The sequence below is a fragment of the Lytechinus pictus genome, chromosome 8 (genome assembly GCF_037042905.1).
Source record: "Lytechinus pictus isolate F3 Inbred chromosome 8, Lp3.0, whole genome shotgun sequence".
NCBI lineage: Eukaryota > Metazoa > Echinodermata > Echinoidea > Temnopleuroida > Toxopneustidae > Lytechinus > Lytechinus pictus.
In genome coordinates this window covers 28086701-28093704 of record NC_087252.1, presented here as the reverse complement: position 1 = coordinate 28093704, position 7004 = coordinate 28086701, and the positions used below count along the sequence as shown (strand labels likewise).

Below are 7004 nucleotides of genomic sequence, written 5' to 3'. Positions count from 1 at the left end.
TAAAAAATTCATGATCCGCAGAATTAATTCGCCGCCGGGCGTCGAGCCTGCGCATGCGCGCTGCACTGCATGCAACTTAACTGGCGCAGTCACAACCAACGAACGTAGAGGGCAGCAACACACAAGCGTGTTGCTCTAAGGAAGGTCAACTCCGCTCGAATTTTGTGACCACTTTAAAAAATAAGGTGGGGTTTTGGGAAATTTGTCGAGTTGATTTTTTTTCATTTGTTAATTTTAAATATTTTTTAATGAACAATTATTAGATCGGTTATTCTGGGTATAAATATTAAAAATATTACTTACATTTTTAAAGAAAATATTTAGCTTAAATAATCATGATATTGACATTTTTTCTCATTTTGGAATATTAAGCCTGTAACGAGGATACCTCGTATCTCTTATTTTCTTCTGCTGAATTTCGCTGCACCACTAATAAATGCATAGACAACCACCGTAATAATCGAGGTCATTTTTCTGGCCTGGGTGCGCCGAGTCTGGGCCGGTCGCGCAGCTAGCTAGTGACGTTGATGATGCGCTGGGGCTTCAGGCGACTCGTCATAGATCTAGCAACTTAGACAATGACGTCTAATTTGCCTGGCCTGATTTGAAGTGTAATGGCTTCAGGGCTGATGTTTATCAACGATGATTGTTCAAGGTTAGATTTCAAATTTTAAATGTCATTTGACTTTTAAGTCTATAAATCTGAAAAAAAGGCGCTGTATCCCCGAAATCCGGGTCTAAATTTCAACTCTGAGTCCGAGACCATGGCATGGACGGCGAAAAAACAACCCATGCATCGGATGCATTGCATTGGCTGCGCGCTGCGCTGCAGCTGCACTGTGATGATGGGTTCAGCGAAGAGCTCAGAGAAAATAAGGTGGTTATATTCAATCCCGAAATGCTTTGCGAGTGGTCACAAAATCGTCTCGACGCAAATCACCTAATACAGCCGTCTGGTGAAATCGCTGATAACAACAATCACCGATTTGGTAATGATTTTAGTTTCCTGAAACTTATATTTGTAAAGTTTTAAATATCAAAGTATGTTTTTATATGTATGTATATTCCTCAACATATTTTTTAAGTTATCTTTGATATTGTTGTAGTCATATTCTTTCATATTCGTTTTTTGATCGCTACTAATTTGTTGTTGTATTTGATCGGCATTTGATTTCGTTGGCATGGACAATAAAATACGCGCGCAGCTCAGCTGCATGCGCGTATCGAGTTGACCTTCCTTATTATAGCAACACGCTTGTGTGTTGCTGCCCTCTACGTTCGTTGGTCACAACCATTTAATTTGAAAAAGGAATGCGCCCGTTTTTTGCCGTTAAATGTTGCAGCCTAATTTTGGATCGAGAATTAAGTGCGACGAAGATGGCCGTTAATAATAGTTCTACTACTTTAAGAACACGGTTCAGATTTGGATAACGACTTCGAAGGCATTCGCAGGAGACCAAACAGTAAGTTAGATAACCATCTTCTAATATTTTCTTTTCGGAGCGCGGCTTGCCTTTGGCTTTAGATTTCGTGCACTGACACTGCCCGGCCGGGGTGGCTGCCCCGAGCGCCGGCATGCTGAATAGGACAGGCTGCGCTGGTGGGCTCAGGGCCCAAGTCTGCACAGACACAGTGCACACTTTAACTTATACCCAGTTGTTGTGTGTCCGGACAGGTTGTGTGTCCGGACGATCAATTTTAGAAAGTCATTTGGAAAAAATTACAAGCGAAGTTTCATCAAATTTTAGTACAACATTTTAGAAAATATTATAGAGAACAAAATAGAAGATGATTACAACTATTGAATTCATATTTTTAGTGTAATCTTAAGACAAAAAAGAAGGCTTCAAAAATATAAAGTGTCCGGACACCCGATCCCCCATCCTATATGCCAGTTGTGGTAACGATATCAAAATGAGTTCGTACATAATCCAATGAAATGACCACCAAAGTGTCTGTCTATATTTATAAATAATATACCGTATGTGCCAAAGGATTCTGGAAGAAATTGTGTAATTGCTGCGAAATAAGCAAAAAAAGCACAGGATTCGGGTCAACTCGAGCCAAGGCAAGCGTCGGGCCGACATTAATCAGAGCAATAATAACTGTCCCACGTGCTCTTATCTGTGTTGGTGATCTTCAGTTTGAACATTTTTCAGTGTAGATTTCAAGATTTCACAAAGTTCAGTTTATGTAACTGTACCAGATCTACCGTACATGTACTATGTAGATCCTCGATGATATACCGTACTGACAATTTTTTAAATCCTAAATCTACCGGGGTATTTTGATTCTTGTCATTCCCGGGGGGGGGGGGGGGGTATTATTGCCCCCCCCTTATAAGATCTCGGCCGTGGATTGCACGATCACAACGAAAATTTGCATGATGGTAGAGAATGACGTAATCTACGTAGTTGCATTGGTAAATTTCACTGAATTCATTTTTTTTTTTATTTTATATGAATTAATTATGCTAATTTATTCATGAAATCATACTTTTTGCTCTGATTCACTAAATAAAGCTCCTAGAATGCTATTTTTTGGGTGAAAATATTCTTTATAGCATTCCTAACAATTGTGAATGAAAAAAAATCTGGTACCAAGACCGATTTCTTATGTATTTTATTTTTTTTTTAATCATGTATTTCTTTGTTTTTTTACATTTTGTTTTTTATTGTATTTTCGATGGAAATCGTTCTAGACTTAATTCTAATCATAAACAAGGCAAAATTAATTAAGTTTAATCAGTAAAAGTAGAAATAATGATAAATTTATGAATTTTGGCTAAATACACAATTTGCATTGGATTTGTACATGAAATCATGTTTATGAGCAATTTGGGGTTTGACATGCACTTACATAATGTTGCGTAATGTCGTAACCGCGTACCCGGGCGTCCTAAATTTGGTCCCAAAATTTGCGCGAGACTTGAAAGTAAAAAGTCAGTGAGCGGCGCGATCAAATTTTTTTGCGCGACAGCGTAGTGATGAAATTTGTTGAGGGGGGGGGTCAAATTGACCCCCCCCCCAGTTTAATAAGGGTTAAGGCAGTCACATGAAATGCCCTATATTCATTATTTTTCTACCAAAAGCACCATTTTCAGTAAGATTTTTAATGAATAGATCTGTTTGACATTTCAGGAGAAAGAGAGGGAGACACAAAACCACCTGTCTCGGTGTCACACATGAGGAGTTGAGGAGGAGACGAAGTCAGTGAATATGACCTGGCCTGGGGGAGTTTCCAGAAGAAGGCCCAGAATCGCTGGATGCCAGGAGTGGAGATCCTTCGTTGCTGCCCTACATGATAGGAGGCATCGGGCAGTAGGTAAGTTAGAAGGCTATTTCAGATGTAAAGCCTTTTTTGGGGGGGGATCATTGGGAATCTCTATTATCAGAATCACGCAGATTTGGGTGTGCACAAACTCGGGGCACCTTATAATCTGTTAATGGTCCTAACTGTACTTCGAGGACTCTGATATTTTTTCATTGTATTTTCATTCACGGAGCCTAGACAAGTCTCTGTTGCCTGTAGAACTTTGTACACTAAGATGGATTTCCCTAGAAAATCCACCCTTCCCACAATAATTTTGGGGCAAACATTTAATTTGTCCAATTTATAAGCTTTTGTACTCTAAATGCATACAAAGGCTTTAAAAAATGTTAATTGTTGGAAGGTAAAACTTTTGAAGGATCACTTTCTTACAATTCCCACGCTATATAACGCTATGACATGAACTTTAACTCGAGTGACGTACGTATGCAAGAAATACAGAATTGGTGCACATGCATAGCTGATTGATTCATTGTGCTAGTACTGGTACTAGATCGGTTTGGACGTTCTAATTTCAATGACAAGTTTAGATGGTAAATTGGCGCTAATAAAATTTTGCATTGGTCGATCTCGCGATGCCAGAAAACTAATTCCACCTCAAAATTTGTCAGATTTTTTTTGCAAAATATGTATTTAATTGATCCTTGACCTGAATTTAAGCCAAATCAGGCATAGGGAATGGCTGTATTTCAGCCTCGAAGTTTGAATTCTCGGTCCTGACAGTCCTGGTTACCCCATAACCATTTAAAACACATGAAAAAGGCATGAATTAAAATTGTAATTATAAAAAATAATATGTTTTATGTGTCAAATAAATTGATTCTAAAATGTCCTTCCTTATACAGAGATTGACTTAACATGTTAATATTTGAAGTATAAAATATGTAACAAACCCCACATCGTTTTTTAATCATTTAAAATAAATTGGAAATTAATATTGAAACCATCTAGTTTTTAATGAAGATTAATAAATAGTTTATGTAGAAAAAGTTTTTATGTTTCTCCTCTTCTGTTATTTTTGCAGATGCTGTAATTTGAAACGGAAGGTGTCCTGCCAATATTTTTTCATCCCACCTGAACTGCCTTGCCTGCCTGCACCCAGTCATCTGTTCCTGAGCATTTTCATTTTCCTCTATTTTTCATCATCGTTTGTTTCGGCCTGTATGAAGTGAATTTCACATTGATTGGTGGAGCTGCTAAGTTGGCATTACAGGGCCACGCCGGGTTATGATCCTTTGGGTTGAACATCATGACTGCTAGTTGGTCGGCAAAGGTGATGGGATCGATCAATGTCACATGGAGTAAGATCGATACCAATCTGCTTTGCTACATTTCGAACAATCTCATACGGATACGGATATTATTGCGACAGGAGTACTGCTCGATGTGGTCAAGCCTATTTGACAAAGCATTATGGTGTTAGTCATGTTATCAGAAACCGATTTTTCAAAATCACGGAGTTGCTTCAATTTAGTATCGATAGATATTTCAAGAACGTGTAGACTAGTGAGCTTTTCATCAAGAACTTCACGCAATTTATTTTCGCGCTTATCCATGTCATCATTGAGTTTTTGTCTCTCGCGTTCCATTTCCACGGCCACCGCTCTTTGAACGACTGTATCAATATGATCTAGGTATGCTGGGCTTTGTTTAGATCCAGTTAATGATGAAGCAGAGGATTGTGTACATGCGTTAGCCGAGTGCAAGCGGCCTCTTGATCTGGTGGATATCTTAGACATGTTAGAGATTACGTGATATAATATAATGATATAATTGAAAAGTGGGATGGGCTGTGCATCTGCCAACTCACCAGTCAACCAATTAGAGACGGCCTTCCAAAGTGACACAGCACGAAAATATCAATATGGGACTGGTCTAGTCAACACATAGATCCTGAAAAAAACCATGGAGACCGCAGACGCAAAATGACTTCCATACATAAAGATATGATGCACAATCTCCTGTGGGTTCAAAACACTGAACACATGCTATGCTGATACACAGACTATCATAAGAACTTTATCAAGCAAAGGAAATCTGGTATGAAATCTCTCAGCTCACATAAAAAGCCTACGTAGCTACATGTAGGGAAGAAAATGCGTAATTTGCTGAGAAATGAGCAAAATAAGCATGTAATTCTATCAAATGTCAGGTATTTTTCGAATCGATTATAATACACTGTCCCACATATGCTTTTCTGTGTTTACAGCGATCATCAGAATTATTGATTTTAAGTAAAAAAATTCATGATTTTACAAAGATAAAAGTTTACATTAATGTACCAGATGTAGATTATGTACAATATATTGACAATTAACTTTGATTTTATAGATTTTCTCAAGAAATAATTGTTTGCTGCAACTACTGTCTTTTCCTTCTAAGTGATAGTGTAATACAACAGTTCCACAAACTATTTTCATCAGACTTATTGATGCATGATTCTTTCACCCAAATGCAAGCTTCCATAAATCCTGAAAACTTTGCAACTCAGGTATTTTTTTTTTTACATACAGTATATTTTTTCCTACATTACATAGTTGCCTTAAGTTAATAGCGCACCTCTAGTAGTAACTATCTTAAAATGAGTTCGAACAGAATCCAACAGAATTACCAGCAAAGTGTATGTATATATAAAAGATGTGTGCCAAAAAGCTCGGGAAGAAAATGTGTTATTGCTGAGAAATGAGCAAAATAAGCATGTAATTTTATCAAATGTCGGGTATTTTTCAAATCAATCATAATACACTGTCTTGTCCCACATATGCTTTTCTGTGTTAGTGATCATCAGAATTATTGATTTTAAGATCAAAATTCATGATTTTACAAAGATACAAGTTTACATTAATTTACCAGGGCCCCGTCTTACAAAGAGTTATGATTGATCCGATCAATCGCAACTATGGACGGTCAGCAACGTTAACATCTATTAAGCATGTTTGTTCAAAATATTTTCTAGCTATGATGTATGTTCATGCATTCATTGTTTTTTCAAAAATTCGCTGCGTTTCTCTTTGCATACAAAGGACATTGTGCAAATTTTTCGTAGAAAAAAAATTATGACACTGATGGATTTCCATAGAGTTATGATTGATCGGATCAATCGTAACTCTTTGTAAGACAGGGCCCAGATCTAGATTATGTACAATATTTTGACAATTAACCTTAATTTAAAAGACTTTCCGAAGAAATAATTGTTTGCTGCAACTACTGTCTTTTACCCCTGGCCCTAAGTGATAGTGTAATACAACCCAAACATTTCATAAGAATTAATGTACATGTATGATTCTTTCACCCAAATGCGAGCTTCCATAAATCCTGAAACTATTCCAACTCGGGTATTTTTTTTTTACATACAGTATATATTTACCTACATTACATAGTTGTCTAAAGCTGAAGGTATATTTAATTACAATTTCAACGAAAAAGCTTTATTCTTGGAGATCATTATGCCTCTGTTATGTATTAATGTGTATTTATACATGTACAATTGTATGTATTGGTATAACAAACATTGTAATTTCATTCCTTTGACCCTAATACTGCATTTTCATAGAAAAGTGTTTTTTTTTCAATCTATTTAGAGTTTTCAACATTTTGTATTCCTTTTTTTTTTGCTGGTAATATGTTATGCAACTTTTATTTATTAATAGAATATTTGCCACGATTTCGTAATT

At 36.8% G+C, this 7004-nt stretch overlaps 1 long non-coding RNA gene across 1 annotated transcript; it reads left to right on the top strand.

Moving 5' to 3' along the window:
- The first annotated feature begins 1307 nt into the window (after positions 1–1307).
- Positions 1308–7004, top strand: LOC135155134 (uncharacterized). The gene is made up of 3 exons (XR_010294480.1): positions 1308–1463; positions 3141–3324; positions 4355–7004. It is a non-coding gene; the product is annotated as an uncharacterized LOC135155134 (long non-coding RNA).